The 18,745-nt window shown below is 35.7% G+C and overlaps 1 pseudogene; it reads right to left on the bottom strand.

Moving 5' to 3' along the window:
• Window positions 1-16,011: 16,011 nt before the first annotated feature.
• LOC149145624 (ubiquitin-conjugating enzyme E2 8 pseudogene) lies at window positions 16,012-16,460 on the bottom strand (annotated as a pseudogene).
• Between the last annotated feature and the right edge of the window lie 2,285 nt (window positions 16,461-18,745).

Genomic DNA, 18,745 nt, shown 5'->3' with positions numbered 1-18,745 from the left:
CAACTATTAATATAATAACACAATATACCCCATTTTATATATTTATTAAATTAAAAATAATATATTTAATTAATTAAAAGTATTTTTATTAACTTATAAGTAATTAATTAAAAGCAATTTAAATAACGAGAAAGAAAAATTCTAACATATTTATTTTTAATAAATTGATTATATATATATAAACCTCGCAGAGAAATTAAAAAAACTAATTTTAATTTTGAAATATTTTTTTTTTAAGAAAAGGGCTAGTTCCCAAACAGAAGCTTAATCCGGGCCTTTTTTGGGTAGAAAAAACAAAAAAAACAAAAAAACTATCACCTATCTCGCACTGGATGCCTAAAATACATCATATAACTCACAGAAATTAAAAAACACTAATTTTAATTTTATGTTTGAGATGCTCTTATACTCTGAATCTTTTCTTACAAAAGTTGAATGGTAAAGTGATGTAATTATTGATGCGAACGGGCCCGTGGTTTGACCTAGCTTTATGAAAAGGGTTACAAAGTGGGTGAAGATACTTAGGGGCATTTGATCTCGCTTTTAGCAAGGTTCTTTCCATTGATTTCGATAATTACGAGCGCACTTTGAATAACTTTTAGTCGTTTGAATAAGAGTTGAAAAGGTTCCTCTCGAGGAAACAAACATCAATATTAACCTTGAAAACAATTAAAACCTATTAATTATGAAAAGTGAGATGATAAATCATGTGTATATAAAGTCATTTTAATAAAAGAACAAAAGGCAAACATATGTTCAAATATTGCAAGGTGCAAGTGGGTATCTAAAGATCCCCCAATCATGAGCAATGAGTTAAATGCCCCCATCTAAGATAATGCTTTATTTACTTTAAAGATGGTATATGGTTCTACTTTTCTTTAACTTTAATGAAGTTAAAAGGCGCATGAGCAATGAGTTAAATGCCCCCACCGAAGATAATGCTTTATTTACTTTAAAGATGGTATATGGTTCTACTTTTCTCTAAAAGGATCATTAAAAAAGGAAAGAAAAAGAAAGATAAATTTAATGGAGAGAAAAAGAAAGATAAATTTAATAGAGAGAAAAAGAAGAAAGTGCATGAAGTCTTTCGATGAGTAATACAATCACGAATATTATATATCTAAGCCAGTTAACACATCCCACTTTATTTATGAAAGTTGATAAATGAGGGCGAGAAGAGAAGGGGTGGTCCCAAGGTAGAATCAAGAAAGATTTTGTTTGAGACTAAGGAGGAGTTAGACACATAGCGAAGCTTGAGAGAAGGGGGAAGAACTACACAATCTTAAATGTAGAAATGCATCCAACCTATGGAGATGAACTTAAAGAAAGGATTCTAGAAGGCTTGAGATGAATAGACAATAGAAAAGAAATAAAAATCCAAGGCAAGGTCTACCAAGGAAAATAAGACCGATATGGAAATAAAAGAGCCCCATAATCGAAGTAATAAGGGGCTCATTATAGACAATTTGATTAGAAGAGGTTAAGGCTTATGATTAAAGCAAGAGATTAGAGGTGACAATCTTGTGTGGCATAATCGTTGCATATGAGGCACTAGCATGATTTGTGTGACCTATTGCTATAACATGCCTAATGGCCTAATTATGTTGTAATCAATGTTATGGTATAGAAACTATAGGTAAATAGAACTTATCAATGGAAATAACATTGCATATAACATATTAATTGATTTCCAATGTACAAGTGCAACCATTCACCACAAAGCATCATATTCTTTTGATTATACAGGGATAAGAGCAACTAGTACATTGGAAATTATAACAACACACATATAAAATATTTTCCTATATAATTTAATTACAATCTTTATGGTTATGGCATCTTTTGTGATACCCATAAATCCATTTACAATCATTTGACACAACAAAAGTTTAATTTATAGAATAAACGCATAATTATGCCTTCTACATCATTAATCATAGCTACAATAAGTTCAAAACCCGCATATAAATATTTATTAAACAACCAATAAATCAATCCAGAGACAATGATAAATTATAGCCTTGCATTCTTCCTAAGTAAGAATGTTTTCACCAAATACAACAATACCCAAAAACGTTAATATTTAACAAATATTAATCAAAGGCTAAATTACTTAGCTATTAGAAGAGTGCAATTAGCCAAATAGCTTGATGAGAGAGTTATTCCTCCTATCCATAGGCATTAACACATGTGGGTGCCACCTTGTGTCTGGCAATGAAACAACAACAAAAAAGAAATACTAGCTATGGATTTTATTTTCCTCACTCAACCCAAGTTCTAAATATTATAACCAAGGAATAACACATAAGACCCTTCTTATTGTAGCACTCCTACCCAATCAATGTATCCCCCCCCAACCCTGCATAACATAATGAATGGGATCCTCTTCTATACTAAACAATCCCTTAGGCTATCCCTTTTTCCTCCAATGCTCCATTACATGATGGCTATGGAATCTTTTATGTTGGGAACTAAGGAATTACAGTTAACTTAGCCATTACCCATAAAACCAAGCATGGCTTCTAAATTCATTCATGGTGACAAACTATGGCAACATTTCCCCTTAGCAAAATGCATTCTTAGCATTAGCACACATGAATGAATGATGGTTTTTCTCTCAAGTTGAGAGAGACCATCCTAAAATCTTGCATGAAGAGCATGCAACTTCCCTTAAAGCTAGAGAACATAATATAAAGTGCATGCAAATTGATATGAAGGATTAGGAGATAACCACTTGGCATCTACAACAAAATATAATTTATTTGACTTCCCCTACTTCTTTGCTCGTTGGTTCTTTGCCCCATGGTCCTTATAGGAAGTTATCACTCCCAATCCAAATTATATTTTATATTATTAATATTTATATGAATTACATTCTAATCAAAATAGTAAATCATTTAACAATAAACTCATACGTTATGTCAAATGTTCATATGGGGGTATTATATTCCTCCCTGCCTTGGAATAACACCATCATTAGTTTACTCATTTACAACAAAAGTTTAATTTATAGAATACAGGCATAATTATGTCTTCTACATCATTAATCATAGCTACAACAAGTTCAAAATCTGCATATAAATATTTATTAAACAACGAATAAATCAATCTAGAGACAACGAAAAATTCTAGCCTTGCATTCTTCCTAAGTAAGAATGTTTTCACCAAATACAAAAATACCCAAAAGAACTAATATTTAACAAATATTAATCAAAGGCTAAATTACTTAGCTATTAGAAAAGTGCACTTGGCCAAATAGCTCTATGAGATAGTTTTTCCTCCTATCCATGGGCATTAACACATGTAGGTGCCACGTTGTGTCTGGCAATGAAACAAAAAAGGGAAATATACTAGCTATGGCTTTGGTTTTCCTCACTCAGGCCAAGTTCTAAATATTATAATCAAGGGATAACACATAAGACCCTTCTTATTGTAGCACTCCTACCCAACCATTGTATTCCCCCCCCCTCAACCTTGCATAACATAAGGAATGGGATCACCTTCTATACTAAACAATCCCTTAGGCTATCCCTTTTTCCTCCAATGCTCCATTACATCATGGCTATGGAATCTTTGATGGGAACTAAGGAATTACAATTAACTTAGCCATTACCCATAAGACTAATCAAGGCTTATAAATTCATTCATGGTGACAAACTATGGAAACATTTCCCCTTAGCAAATACACTCTTAAGATTAGCACAAATGGATGATAGAATGAATGATAATTTTTCCCTCAAGTTGAGAGAGACCATCCTAAAATCTTGCGTGAAGAGCACGTGCCTTCCCTTAAACCTAGGGAACATAACATAAAGTGCATGAAAAATGATATGAAGGATTAGGAGATAACCGCTTGGCATCTACAATAAAATATAATTTATTTGACTTCTGCTACTTCTTTGCTTGTTGGTTCTTTTCCCCATGGTCTTTCTAGGAAGTTATCACTCCCAATCCAAATTATTTTGTATATTATTAATATTTATATGAATTCCAATCTAATCAAAATGGTAAATCATTTAACAACAAACTCATACATTATGTCAAATGTTCATATGGGGGTATTATCTTCCTCCCTGCCTTGGAATAACACCATCCTTAGTTTCCCCGTTTACAACAAAAGTTTAATTTATAGAATAGAAGCATAATTATGCCTTCTACTTCATTAATAATAGCTACAACAAGTTCAAAATCTTCATATAATATTTATTAAACAAAAATCAATCCAAAGATAATGACAAATTCTAGCCTTGCATTCTTCCTCAGTAAGAATGTTTTCACCCAATACAACAATACTCAAAAGCACTAATATTTAACAAATATTAATCAAAGGCTAAATTACTTAGCCATTAGAAGAGTGCACTTGGACAAATAACTCTATGAGAGAGTTTTTCCTCTTATTCATAGGCATTAGCACATGTAGGTGCCACCTTATGTCTAGCAATGAAACAACAAGAGAAAATATACCAGCTATGGCTTTGATTTTCCTCACTCAGCCCAAGTTCTAAATATTATAAACCCAGGAATAACACATAAGAATATTCTTATTGTAGCACTCCTACCCAACCAATGTATCCCCCCCCGCCTTCAACCCTGCATAATATAAGGAATGTGATCCCCTTCTATACTAAACAATCCCTTAGGCTATCCCTTTTTCCTCCAATGCTCCATTACATGATGGCTATGTAATCTTTGATGTTGGGAACTAAGGAATTGCAATTAACTTAGCCATTACCCATAAAACCAATCATGGCTTCTAAATTTATTCATGGTGACAAACTATGGCAACATTTCACCTTAGTAAAATGCACTCTTAGCATTAGCACACATGGATGATAGAATGAATGATGATTTTTCTCTCAAGTTGAGAGAGACCATCCTAAAATATTGCATGAAGAGCATGTTCCTTCCCTTACATCTAGGGAACATAACATAAAGTGCATGCCAAATGATATGAAGGATTAGGAGATAACCACTTGGAATCTATAATAAAATATAATTTATTTGACTTCCCCTACTTCTTTGCTTGTTGATTCTTTCCCCCATAGTCCTTCTAGGAAGTTATCACTCTAAATCCAAATTATTTTTTATGTTATTAATATCTATATGAATTCCAAGCTAACAAAAATGGTAAATCATTTAACAACAAACTCATACATTATGTCAAATGTTCATATGGGGGTATTATATTCCTCCCTGCCTTGGAATAACACAATCCTTAGCTTCCCCATTTACAATAATAAAATAATGTCTTCATTCTTCAACTACACCTACAACAACTATCATGTGAACATGCATGCCATAGCCATTCTTGTCCATCAATTATATTTTCCATAGGAAATTTTCAAATTCTTAGTTAAAATATTTGTATTCATAACATAATATAAAGCATGAGATTAACCCTAATACTTATTTATATGATTATTTCTATGCTCCAGTTGGTTGCCATGGGTGAGAGTTCAATTCATTATCTTTTTTGACACACCTTCCTTGATCCCAACAACATGCTGTTATGAAACTAGGTCAAGAAAAGATAGAAAAGATAGATCAACACCTTAGAATTCAGCCTCTTCGAGGGGGCAACCTCCTTTACATTACATAAATGAACAATTCTTGGATGATACAAATGAAAAGACCTCCTTTCTATATATAGGAGTCTAAGGGGTCATAACATAATCAGAGCCGACATAACAATAATAATGTAAGGGCACAATAATAACAATAGTGGGCTTCTATGGGGCACAATAATAACAATATGGGCGCTACATGGGTACATCAATATAATAAGTGGGTTGTACTAATAACAATAAGGGGTTACACTAGTAGTATAGGGGCCTAACATGCCCCTCTCCTTCAAAAAGCATTGTCCGCAATGCTTGAGTAGTTCTTGATGCTTCTGTATAAAATTCTTGTCCTCCCATGTGGAATCTTCAGCGGGTAAGTTCTTCCACTTGATGAGATACTCTGAAATTGATTGATTTCGTAGCTGTCAGGTTCTTGTTTCTGTGACTGCTCCAGGTTCCAATATGATTTTTCCTTCCTCTTCAATTTCTGGCAATATTGTTTGAATTGGGATCTTTTGCAACTTTTGAATAAGTGGCCATACTTCTTCATCCTTCTTCATTCATCCCTTGCTTCGTTTATCCAATCTGGTTGGATAATAGAAATAGCACAAAACAATGCTTCCACATCCTCATCCTTTCTTGAGAGTGCATCTGCCACCACATTTTGCTTCCCTTTTTGTAGATGATTTCAAAGTCATAACCCAACTTCTTTGTGACCCACTTTTGTTGCTCTTCAGAGGATAATCTTTGTTCTAAAAAGTATTTAAGGCTATCATGATCCATTTTTACCTTGAAGTGTCTTCCCATTAGGTAGGGTCACCATTTCTTAAGTGCAGGGAGTATTGCCAATATTTCCTTCTCATAAATAGCTTTATGTAAAAACTTTCCCTTGATTGGATGACTTTCGAAAGAAATGGGTCTTTCATCTTGCATTAAAATAGCACCAATTCCATTTCCTGAAGCATCACATTCCACAATAAAGGTTTTTGTGAAGTCTGGTGTAGCTAAGACCGGTGCTTGGCACATTACCTCTTTAAGTTGCTCGAAGGCCTTTGTTGCTTCTAGAGTCCATGAAAATGCATCTTTCTTCAATAATGTTGTTAGAGGTGTTGCTATTATCCCATAATTCTTAACAAACTTGCGATAATACCCTGTCAACCCGAGAAATCCTCACAGATGCTTTATGGATGTGGGGATTTTCTATTCCTTAATGGCTTTAATTTTGCTAGGGTCTACCTTAACTCCTTCATGAGATACAATATGACCCAGATATTCCACCTCTTGTACTCCAAAGAAACATTTGGATCTTTTTGCATATAATTGTTTCTCCTCCAATAATTGTAGCACCTTGTCAACATCTTCAACATGATCCTTCCAAGACTTGCTATAAATTAGTATATCATCAAAAAATACTAACACAAATTTTCTAAGGAATGGTTTGAAAATGGAATTCATCAAACCTTGAAATGTTGAAGGTGCATTGGTAAGGCCAAAAGGCATGACCAAAAATTCATAATGACCCTCATGAGTTCTAAATGTTGTTTTTGTAATGTCTTCAGTCTTCATTTTGATTTGATGATATCTTGAATGAAGATCCAACTTGGTGAAGTAAATTGATCCATGCAATTCATCCAGTAATTCATCAATGTCTGGAATGGGAAACTTATCTTTAATAGTGAGCTTTTTGAGCTCCCTATAATCCGGACACATGCTCCATGATCCATCCTTCTTGTGCACCAATACTACTGGAGCAGAGAAATAACTTTGACTCAGTTGAATTATACCAACCTCTAGCATTTCTACAACCATACGTTCAATTTCACTCTTTTGGGCATAGGGATATCTGTATGGCATGATGTTTGGAGGAACACTTCCTAGAATCAGATGAATAGCATGATCATGATCACGAATAGGTGGGAGACCTTTGGGAGTCTCAAATACCTTGGAATGATTGTCCAAGACTTTTTGGGGATCTGGAGAAATAAATGATACCAATGTGGAAACATCTAGCGAACATAATTGTGCAATTACACCTCTTTGTTCCTTTTTTAGAAGCTTTGTTATACCGTTAGAGCTTATTATCTTTCCCGGTTTCCCTACAATACCCCTTAATTCAACTTCCTTTCCTTCCACAGAAAATTTCATGAAAAGTTCTTGAAAATTAAAAGCTATTGTACCGAAGGATTGTAGCCATTGGACTCCTAGTACAACATCAACACCTCCCATTAGAATGGAAAGCATTGGGCTAGTCAATACATATTATCCCATGGATAGCTTGATATTATGGCACTTTCTAGAGCAATTTATTGCTCCTCCATTTGCAACCATCACTTGACACTTTGGTGCTGGATATAAGAAGCAATTCAATTCTTTTGCTACCTTACAATGAATAAAATTGTGGGTACTTCCTCAATCAATCAAACCTATTACCTTTTTCTTCTTGATTTTTCCTTCTATCTTGATGGTTTGAGGAGTGGTAATTCCTGACAATGCATTACAAGATATGGTCGGATTCATTTCTTCTTTATCTAGGCTTTGTTCCTGGAGTATATCCTCTTCTTTTGACCTTTATTGCTCCTTTTCTTCTTCCTCTTCACAATCTATGTAGAATAATTTCTTCTCAACACACTTATGACCTTTAGTGTATTTGCTATCACAACTGTAACAAAGCCCCTTTTCTCTTTTTTCTTCCAATTATTGTGGTGTCAACCTTATAGGTTGTGGAAGACTAGGGGAAACAACACTTCCATATTTATAGTTGTGAGTGGTATGCTTCCTGGTTGTCATAATTTTTCTTTCCATTTTTCTTGCTAATCTGAATGCCTTATCTAATGAATCAGGTTGCCAAAGGCAAACATCATGTTGGATATTATCCTTTAAAGTCCCTATGAACACATCAATCCTATGATCCTCTAGAATACTTTTTACCCTTATGTTCAATTTTTGGAACTCCTCAATGTGCTCCATTATTGAACCACTTTGTTTGAGACTTATCAATTGGCTAAAAAAAGTGTTGCTTTTTGTATCCTCATAATGTGCTGTCAATTCTTCCGTAAAAATTGCCCAAGTGATAAATTGTTTACAAGAGTAAAGCCATTGATACCATAAAACTGATTTGGTTCCAAATATAAAGTTGCAATACATACCTTTTGTGTGTTTTGCACATTATTGAGATCGAAAAATTGCTCCATCTGTAATATCCATGTTGCAGGATCCTTGCCACCAAACTTCCTCATATCGATTTTGGAATATGGTGGGTCTTCGATCCAACATTAGAGTCTATGGAATCATGATTAACATTTCTTTTGTTCTCATCATGAGTTTCCTTTACTACCCTTTCACCATTAGTGACCATTTCTTGTAGCAACTTATTCATATTTATCTTCAATTCTTCCATCTTATCGTCCATGCCATCAATTTTAGCGTCCATTCCATTCATCTTAGCTTCCATGCCATCCATCTTAGCTTCTACGCCTTTCTTTAAACAATCCATCTTAGCTTCTACACCTTTCTTTAAACCATCCATCTTAGCTTCTACATCTTTCCTTAAACCATCCATCTTAGATTCTGTTGCTTTTTGTGCAAGTGACACTTGTTGCACTTGGTCTCGTAATTTTGATATATAATGTTGCATTTCTTCATCTTCTTCATAAGTCATGCTAGAGCTTTCAGGTTGCTTACTAGGTGTTTGCATTTTCTTTCCTCGGGGCATCAAGTACCAATTCAAACTAACTTTTCAAACCAAGCTTATGCAAAAATTTAAAAAGAAACTACACACCTTTTTTCACTTTGTAGAAGCTTGATATTTATTTTGATCTATCTCTACAATTTCGGATCATACAGTTCTGAAATTGCGACCTGTAGTAGCCCTCTGTGTCCTCTTTCCAATGCCACCAATCTGATCCAAGTTGGATTATCCAAGGAAGAGTTATGCACAATCTCCCAAGATGACCTGATTATAGACTAGTTCAATAGAGCGAACTTGTACGACGTGCCACGAGTCACTATTTCAACCTTTGGATATGAAAAAGATATACAAGAAACTATAATCCGTCCTCTTTCTGTACCTTCTTATGGAATTTCTATCCGATGCACAGAGATAAAGTTATGACGATTTTCCCTAGGTCACCTGTTTGGAATGTAATTCAGGAGTTTGCAAAAAGACCAACTTCCTCAGATCATATCTCCGCAAATGTAGCGCAAAAAGCTCTGAAATTCAGACCCAAGATTCAGCGCGATTTCTTCTCAAATGGGTTTTTTATTTTAGCTTATGAAATGTCACAGAAAAAAGTTATAGCAAAAATGCCACGATGACCTGTTTGGAGCAGCGAAACCCTAGAATCCAAAGCTTTGATACCAAATGTTATGAAACCAACTCAAGAAAAGATAGAAAAGATAGATCAACGCCTTAGAATTTAGCCTCTTCGAGGGGGAAACCTCCTTTACATTACATAAATGAACAATTCTTGGATGATACAAATGAAAAGACGTGCTTTCTATATATAGGAGTCTAAGGGGTCATAACATAATCAGAGTCAACATAGCAATAATAATATAAGGGCACAATAATAAAAATAGTGGCCTTCTATGAGGCACAATAGTAACAATATGGGCACTACATGGGTACATCAATATAATAAGTGGGTTGTACTAATAACAATAAGGGGTTACACTAGTAGTATAGGGGTCTAACACATGCAATATGAATCTCTCACACTAGATTCATTCAAGTTTCCTCTTCCCTACAAAACCACTTACCCTTCTAGGTTTGGCCATCCACTTCTCTACTAAATAGTCTTTGAAGTGATCCATCTTGCCAAGGACTTGACATGCAAGAGTTTCACTATTAGGACAACTCGTTTATAATCTCGAATCAACCAATAACTTATGGCGACCAAGGCATATCACAAGTTCTAGTGTCATCATATTATCCTCCCCCCTAAGCTTTCTAGCTTACAATAACCATCATTGGTGCTAAACAGGTAGATCCACCATCCACTTATGTCTTAAACATGTACAAATATTATGAGTTAATTCTTTATCTATAAATTAGTTTTGGAGTAATTTAGTATAGTAATTAGATTCTAAATCACACAATAATTTCCACATAATACTTAGATTTCAATTGTATAGGTAAGTATCTTGGTCTTTTTTATGGCTTACTTTACTTTCATATCTAAGAAATTTCTTTTTTGTAACTTTGTTTTCCCAATAGTGCTTTCATGTAGTTAAATATAACATAACTACTTAAGCATGCAACCTTTCACTAACATCCACAATAGCTTATGAAATTATCTTAGAATTATAAGATATCAACAATACAATTAATTCCAGTGGTTAACATATAAATTGCAATGAAATATAACACAAGCATTCATTCACATAATACAATTCTGACATACATGTATGCATAACCATAGCTTGCACACTTCCAATATATTGTTATTATTATTATGTTGGTTTATTTGTTTTGTTTTGTAGGGTACCTTCCCCCCTTTCCACTATGTTTATTGTTATTATTGCTTAATTGTTAATTGGTTTTGATTTATTATTACTATTTGATTGATCAATTTAATCTATTTGTTTTTATTTTATGTTATGCACCGTTACATCACACTCGATACAACATTATCATGCTGTGAATTCTACAATGATGAGCTGGAAGGCTTATCCAACACCTTTTTGCATCATCTAGCCACCTCCCAAATACTTTCTCAACCATCTATATACCTTCCACTTCAATGAAAGTACAACATCAGAGACAAAATCTATCAACACTCTTCAATGTTTATAAGAAGGTCATATTCAAATACACCAATACAAGTAGGGATATCATTGGATACTTGTGTAGTGCTATAACCTACCCATATCCAAACAACACTATCCTCACACATGGCTATCTCACATGGTATTTACTTTGACAACAAGATCATATGTCTCGATTCACTTTGGTTATTAATTCATATCCAACATAACATGACATGACATGGCAGTTTATCTTAGGTAAATGCGTTAAAATTAATTAAGCAATCTTTATGCATTCAATGCTTCTTACCTTTAATACATCCAACCTAGGTATTATTCATACAAATGCAATCAAACAACATAAACATATCAATTTCTAATATCAAATCATGATTGAAGGAATTCTTAAGTAATTTCCCTTAAGCATATATGCAATATAAACATAACCAAATCCATACTTACATGTCTGCAAACAACAACTCTAATGTTACTTAATCACTTGGTGTCTTGTGGATGCTTACATAATCCTTTCACTAATATTTTTATTATAAATTTATTGTCATTATCCTTTCTTCACAAGGTTAATTGTCATATATAGTAGTATTATCAACATATTCAACCATGCTCTTGACCATTTCTAGTTACATAACCATCATCAATCACATTTAATTATCTTGCCATACTTATGGCATATGTAACAACATGCTAAAGACTAACCAATATGCAACACCATATATTCTCAAGCATATCTATTTTCACTCTATCACATAATATCTCTCAATATGTCCACCAATGCATATGCATTCTAACTATTTTATTCTCTTTGAGCATCCCATGCTTTAATTGTCGACATATAGAACCTAGGGAAATATAAATCAAATAGTAAGAGAAGAGTCAAGGAATTTCCCCTCATAATACTCTTCATAGCATAACATTCTACAACAATTTTTATACATTCACAACCTTTAATTACATTCACCCTTTGTTGCTACAAACAATTCCTTAGCATCCTGAAACTTCCATTGTTGTCTCACGTCGCCTTCATCTCACATATGGTTATGATGATAATTTTTGCCTTTGTTTTGAGCTTCATTTGCATTTTGTGATCTCTATGAATTAATACTCCATTTTTGTTAAGCACTTTCCATCCAAACCAAACCGACCATTCCATTATAAGCTTACTATTTTCTTTCTTTTCTTGGTCAAAATTGCCCCAACATTAAATTTATTGACAGAAGTTTCTAACACTTTTTAGCATTGCAATTATGCCATTCCAACTTTATATGAGATCAGTTCAAAGTCCTTTCTATTTTTCAACCAGTATCAAGCTTAAAGTAACATCCCACTTCATATGGCTTATTTATATTTCTCATCTGGAAGTAACTTCAACTTTTATATTATTCTTAGATTTTCTAACCAATAATTTGTAATGGATACACCATTCTCTCTCTCTCCCCCCCCCCATTGGGTAACATGCTTGGGGAAAACCCTTAAGTATTTCCTCTCATTTTGAGGAAGGTACCCACCGTAAAGCTTACAATCTTCATTGCACAAGGTCGATAAAAAACAAGGCTCAAATCCATTACAATGATATAATAACCAAGATGTCAACATGTCACTTGTGGGAATTGAACATAGATGGCAAGAATAAAAATCATTCCTCCCGAACACCTAGGTTAAACCTAATTGACATCACCCAACATTATCTAACTTCATCGCATCCAAAAATTCACATGTACTACTAGAATCATTTCATAAATGCTATAATATATTCCAATAGTTTAAGCATCCATCCTATGTGATCTGATGGCCTTTCTTGTATTCTTTGTGTGTATTCTCTTTTTCTTAGGTTTTCAAGCTATGCTTTTTTTGAGCGGGCCAACATCTTGGGATTCTGTCTATCATTTCTACATTCTTCTATATGAATATTTCCCTATTTCCCTCTTCTCTAATCAATTTTTTTTCCTAATGAAGGATTTAGATCTGGATTTAAAAATTCAGTATAAAAAAATGGCTACTAGGGCTTTTCTAGAAAATTATACAACAAAAAAAGCTTCATCTTAGTGTTTCAATACTCCAGTCAAATTTTGGATTGATATGGAATATTCAACTTTTCACCTTTTTCACTTTTTCCTAACTTGAAAATTCTAACATAAATTGATATTTTTTAAATGGTGCAAACTAGAAAATTCTCACTTAAACAAATTTGTCTAGATTATTGAGGAGATTAGATATCGACTTGGAATATTTTTCTAGATTTACTATCTTTGGTCACTTTTTCTCCATTTTCAATTTCAAAAACTGTTAAAAAGTCTCATGGAATTGTGGATTTAGTATTATTTCTTTAACCGTGCTTCTTTTTCTTGGAATTTAGTGAAGCATATAATTGGCTTTCTTCATGCTTGCTTATATTCCATATTTCTTGAAATTCATCACTAATGGAGTTGTGAGTTTAAAGTACTATATCATTCTTTGGAAATTGTACTCTTCCAAATTTTAAGGACTTGGTGTTGAATTTTCAAAATATTCCTCATTAATACATTGATGTTCATTGAAAACTTTAACTCCATTTGAGTTCATATCCTCAAGCTATGCTACATATTGTACTATTGACATGACATGTCATGTGGACTCTATGCTAATGTAGTAATGGTCTCCTGTGTGTCATCACATTAACTTGCCATGTCACCTTATATATACAAGCATTCCATCGATGCCCATGTCAACATGGTTTATTACCTTATCATACCCCCATAAAAAGGTTATATGTGTGTGTGGGGTCTTTGGGCATTATTGTGGCCTCAAATTATCCACGTGGCACAATCTCTAATACTAATGTGACTAGGGGTCCCCCTCTATCCTTAAATTTGCATGTTATCTATGGTGGTGTCTCATATAATCACATGGCACCCATATACCAATTATATAGGTTGGACTTATAGGTATTTAACCATTACTTATGCAATTATTGTGGCGCTGAAAATTTGGTTTCCAAAACAAATTTTTGAGCTCCACAAAATCGCTTAACACCATTCTCCAATACCACTCTTTTATGATTCCATTGTTGTTTCCACATTTAATGTGGATTCCACTTGTCTACCTACTCCCACCTAGAATTATTTTGTCCATGCATCAAATAGGGCCCACTTCAATAAACGCATGGTCACCTTATTACTATTCCTTATCTCCATTTACTTGGAAAAGTGTATTTAAATTAGCTCTAAATTTGATGCTTGGCCTTTGACTACACCATCAAAATAGATAAAAATTATGTGTGGGTCCTTAATCATTATTGTGTCCTCGAATTAATCATCTAGCACAATCTCCAATATTGACATGACTAGGGGTCCCCCTATGTTCTTACAATTCACATGTTCTTTGTGGTGGTGTCTTGTCTAAACATGTGGCATCCATCTAGAAATTGTATATGTTGTGTTATGAAACCAGCTCACAAAAAGATAGAAAAGATATATCAACACCTTAGAAATAAGCCTCTTCGAGGGGGCAACCTCCTTTACATTACAGAAATGAAAAATTCTTAGATTATCCAAATGATAAGACCTCCTTTCTATACATAGGAGTCTAAGGGGTCATAATATAATCAGAGCCGACATAAAAATAATAATGTAAGGGCACAATAATAACAATATGGGAACTACATGGGCACAACAATATAATAAGGGGGTTTTACTAATAACAATAAGGGGTTACACTAGTAGTATAGGGACCTAACATGCCCCTCTCCTTCAAAAAGTGTTGTCCTCAACGCTCGAGTAGTTCTTGATGCTTCTGTATAAAGTTATTATCCTCCCATTTGGAATCTTCAACGAGTATGTTCTTCCACTTGATGAGATACTCTAAAATTGATTGATTTCGTAGTTGTCGGGTTCTTGTTTCTATGACTGCTCCAGGCTCTAATATGATTTTTTCTTCCTCGTCAAGTTGTGGCAATTGTTTGAACTAGGATCTTCTGCAAATTTTGAATGAGTGGTGTTAAGATTTGGTATGTTCTATGTTAGAGCAATTTATTTAAATTTTCACTGTTAGCAATCACATCAGCGTTAAGATAAACTGCAGATAGAACATAAATATAAATTGCAGAAGACAAGCCAAGGCAAGAGGACACAAGATATGGCGCGAGCTAGGGACAAACCCCACAATGTGTGGGGAAACCCTTTGATCAAATCTTCTTTTATCTTCAAAGTTCAGCAGAGAGAGAGAGAGAGAGAGAGTACAATTACAATAGAAGTCAACACTTTGACTTTTGATATTTGAAGACATATTGCTTCAACTATCCTTATGCTGTTCGTACATCATGCTGCCCTGATCATCAGTATGCTGCTCCTTACTTAATGTGCCCATTATGCTGCTTCTTTCATCATCATGATCTGAGATTGTTTATCCTTATCATTCTTATTATGTTGAGACTGTGTCCTTTTACTGGCATGCCAAGGATCTCTTGACCATCATCGAAACCTATTTCGATATCAGAGTTATGTAACTACTAACATAATCTTCATTGAGCCAAGATAATAGATCTGTCACTGCTGTTCATTGTGTTTGGGCTGCTACAGGTATGCCACCGAGGTTTATATACCAAGACAATATGGTACCCTCGTCCGAGTTCTTCTCTACTTCAAGTCATAGGTATGCCGAGAGTGTATTTGGTCCAGAACTTCAGTCAACACTGCGTCCTCATCACAATTTAATTGGTGACATAATTGTGTGTCCACAACTTCGCTGTCTCCTCATAACTACGTCTATCGTTAGTGTAAATCGGGCAATTTCAGGGATAAGAGGATCTTTAGTGTTTGGGACACTTAGAAGAGAGAATATTGACAACAGTATCTGGGAAATTGTATGTGCAGGGCACCATTTCTCCTTCAAAACCTCAAGACAGACGTTGCCATTACAGTTAATGTTTGGATGATAAAATTTTGTCCGGAAAGTAACTTTGGGAGGCTTGAACGGGTAATCTCGAGGGATGTGGATGTCTATCCTAAAAATTCCCCCAGTAAATGGGGTGTTAGCTGGCCCCATAATATGTGCCTGCCAGTGAGATATATCATCTCCTACGGGTCCAACGCTGCTACAGAATGACGACATATTTTTCTGTAAATCCCGAAGCTCCTTCATTATACGCTTACTCACCATTGCTTTCCAAACTTGTGCGCCTCACAACCCTCTGTAACTCATACATACCGTGTTCTTGATTTGAATACGATCCACCCGAAACAGATTCTGAGATTAGACGTTAAAAGGTCTTTAGAAATCGATGACGTTGTGCGAGTATGCCTGTACAGATCCGAATGTAGTTATAGACTGTTGTGCGAGTATGCCTGTACAGATTCGAATGTAGTTATAGACTGTTACAGGAATCTACTGCATCAAAGATATGTCGAGGTTGTCATGATTATGCCGAGAATGTATACCGAGACTGCTACAGGAATCTACTTATGCCAATACAGTATTCTTATCCGAGATCTATCTCATCGATCCGAGTTTTGTGCCTTCAATTCATAGGTATCCCAAGGTGAGATCTCTGCTCCAGAACTTCGATCAATTTTGCGTCATTATCAAGATCTGGCCATGACTATGCCGAGTGTAGATTAGCTTGGGTTCTTCTGCTCCTTATACCCATCCGAGGTAGTAGTTGAACCCTAGATTTATCTCTCCATTTATGCAGATCTCTGCTCCTTCAATCACCTGAAAATTCAGAGAGGAATGCGAGTTTTTCTTTATCTTCTTAAGCTACGTCAACAAGTCTCTATGTACAGTGTATAAGGTCTCCTCCTGAACAGCGTATAAGTAATTGACTGCGTTGGATCAGCTAGGGCATCATCTGCAGCTAGGGCTCCTTCTTAGGCCAGCGTATTCTTTTGGTTCTCTCCTTCTCCAAAAACCCAGACGTGGAGAGGAGATCACCTCAAGAATACGTGTGTGTAAATGATATCAAATCCTCATCTATTTATACCAAAATAAGGATGATGAATAGACACCTCGCTTGGGCTTCTAGAGCCTACATAAGAGCTGGTCGGCTTGACTATAATTACATAAACAAAATAAATTCATATCTCCATAAATACTTATCGGAATCGGATGATCTTTGGATCAATCCTACACCTCTCGACGAGAGGGATCCAATAAAATTATCAGCTGCCATAAATAAGCTGACACACATGGAGGTTTTGCCCTAGTTGCCAATTTAACACTCCCTCTCAACTAGGGGAAACTCCATCTGCTGATCCATATGTCCGACTGTACTATCTCTGCCATCAGTGCCCTGCACTGCTCTGCCCATCTTTGCTCAGCTCTGCTGGCTCTACTCTACTCTACTCAGCTCTGCTGGCTTTGCTAGCTCTGCTCTGCTTTGCTCAGCTCTGCTGGCTCTGCTCTGCTCTGCTTAGCTCTGCTGGCTTTGCTAGCTCTGCTCTGCTTTGCTCAGCTCTGCTGGCTCTGCTCTGCTCAGCTCAGCTCTGCTGAACTATGAAGAAGAAGAAGAATTGATCGAGAATGTCTCATACCATTCTTCACTGACCCGAAGTCAGACTCAGAGTGTGTAACACTGGTCCCAGACTAGTCTCAACCGACCCAAAGTCAGCATCATAGTAGGTACGACTCTCACTGGTCCCAGACCAGTCTTGCACTGACACGAAGTCAGTCTCGGAGTATGTACCACCGGTCCCAGACCAGTCTCAGCCGACCCGAAGTCAGCGTCATAGTATGTACAACTCGTACCACTGGTCCCAGACCAGTATCATTGATCCCAGATCAATAGAGTACATCCTAGCGTAGGGAGTACGGTAGATACAATGATGCATCCATCGGTACTACTATGGTCCCTAACTTCATTTCCCTGCTCATTGATCAGATGAGAGGTACTTCCCATGGGTCCCAGACTGCATGGGTAGGATACCTCGACAGGAGAACTTAATCAATCCTATCCTCACAGGAGAACACATCAATCCTGCTACAATCGCCATGGAGAACACATCAATCCTGCTACAATCGCCACAGAGAACACATCAATCCAGGCCTCACTGGAGAACACATCAATCCTGCTACAATCGCCATGGAGAACACATCAATCCAGGCCTCACAGGAGAACTAATCATCCTGCTACACAAGAGAGCGAATCATCTTGTCCCACAAGAGAGCGAATCATCTTGTTCCAGCACGCACCACCAGGGGAGGGTGAGTCACCCTGTGGTCGTATGTTGCTCCAATAGAACTGCAAGCCCCCCAAAGCTCCCAGAGCTCAATGTATGCAGGACCCTTTTACAAAGGTCTCTCGATGACTCCAAGTCGTTCGGGAAAATCACAAATTTGATCTTTCCTCAGGGCTTTGTCATGTACATCATCTTAGTGCGATGGAGCCTCCTTGATCATCGACTTACCATATCCCAGATAAGGTAGTATTTGATGTCTATCTGCTGGAG

The sequence above is a fragment of the Pinus tabuliformis genome, chromosome X (assembly GCF_031772625.1).
Source record: "Pinus tabuliformis cultivar Carrire ecotype Pingquan chromosome X, CPIR1, whole genome shotgun sequence".
NCBI classification, from domain to species: Eukaryota; Viridiplantae; Streptophyta; class Pinopsida; order Pinales; family Pinaceae; genus Pinus; species Pinus tabuliformis.
This window is presented reverse-complemented; position numbering and strand designations above follow the sequence as displayed.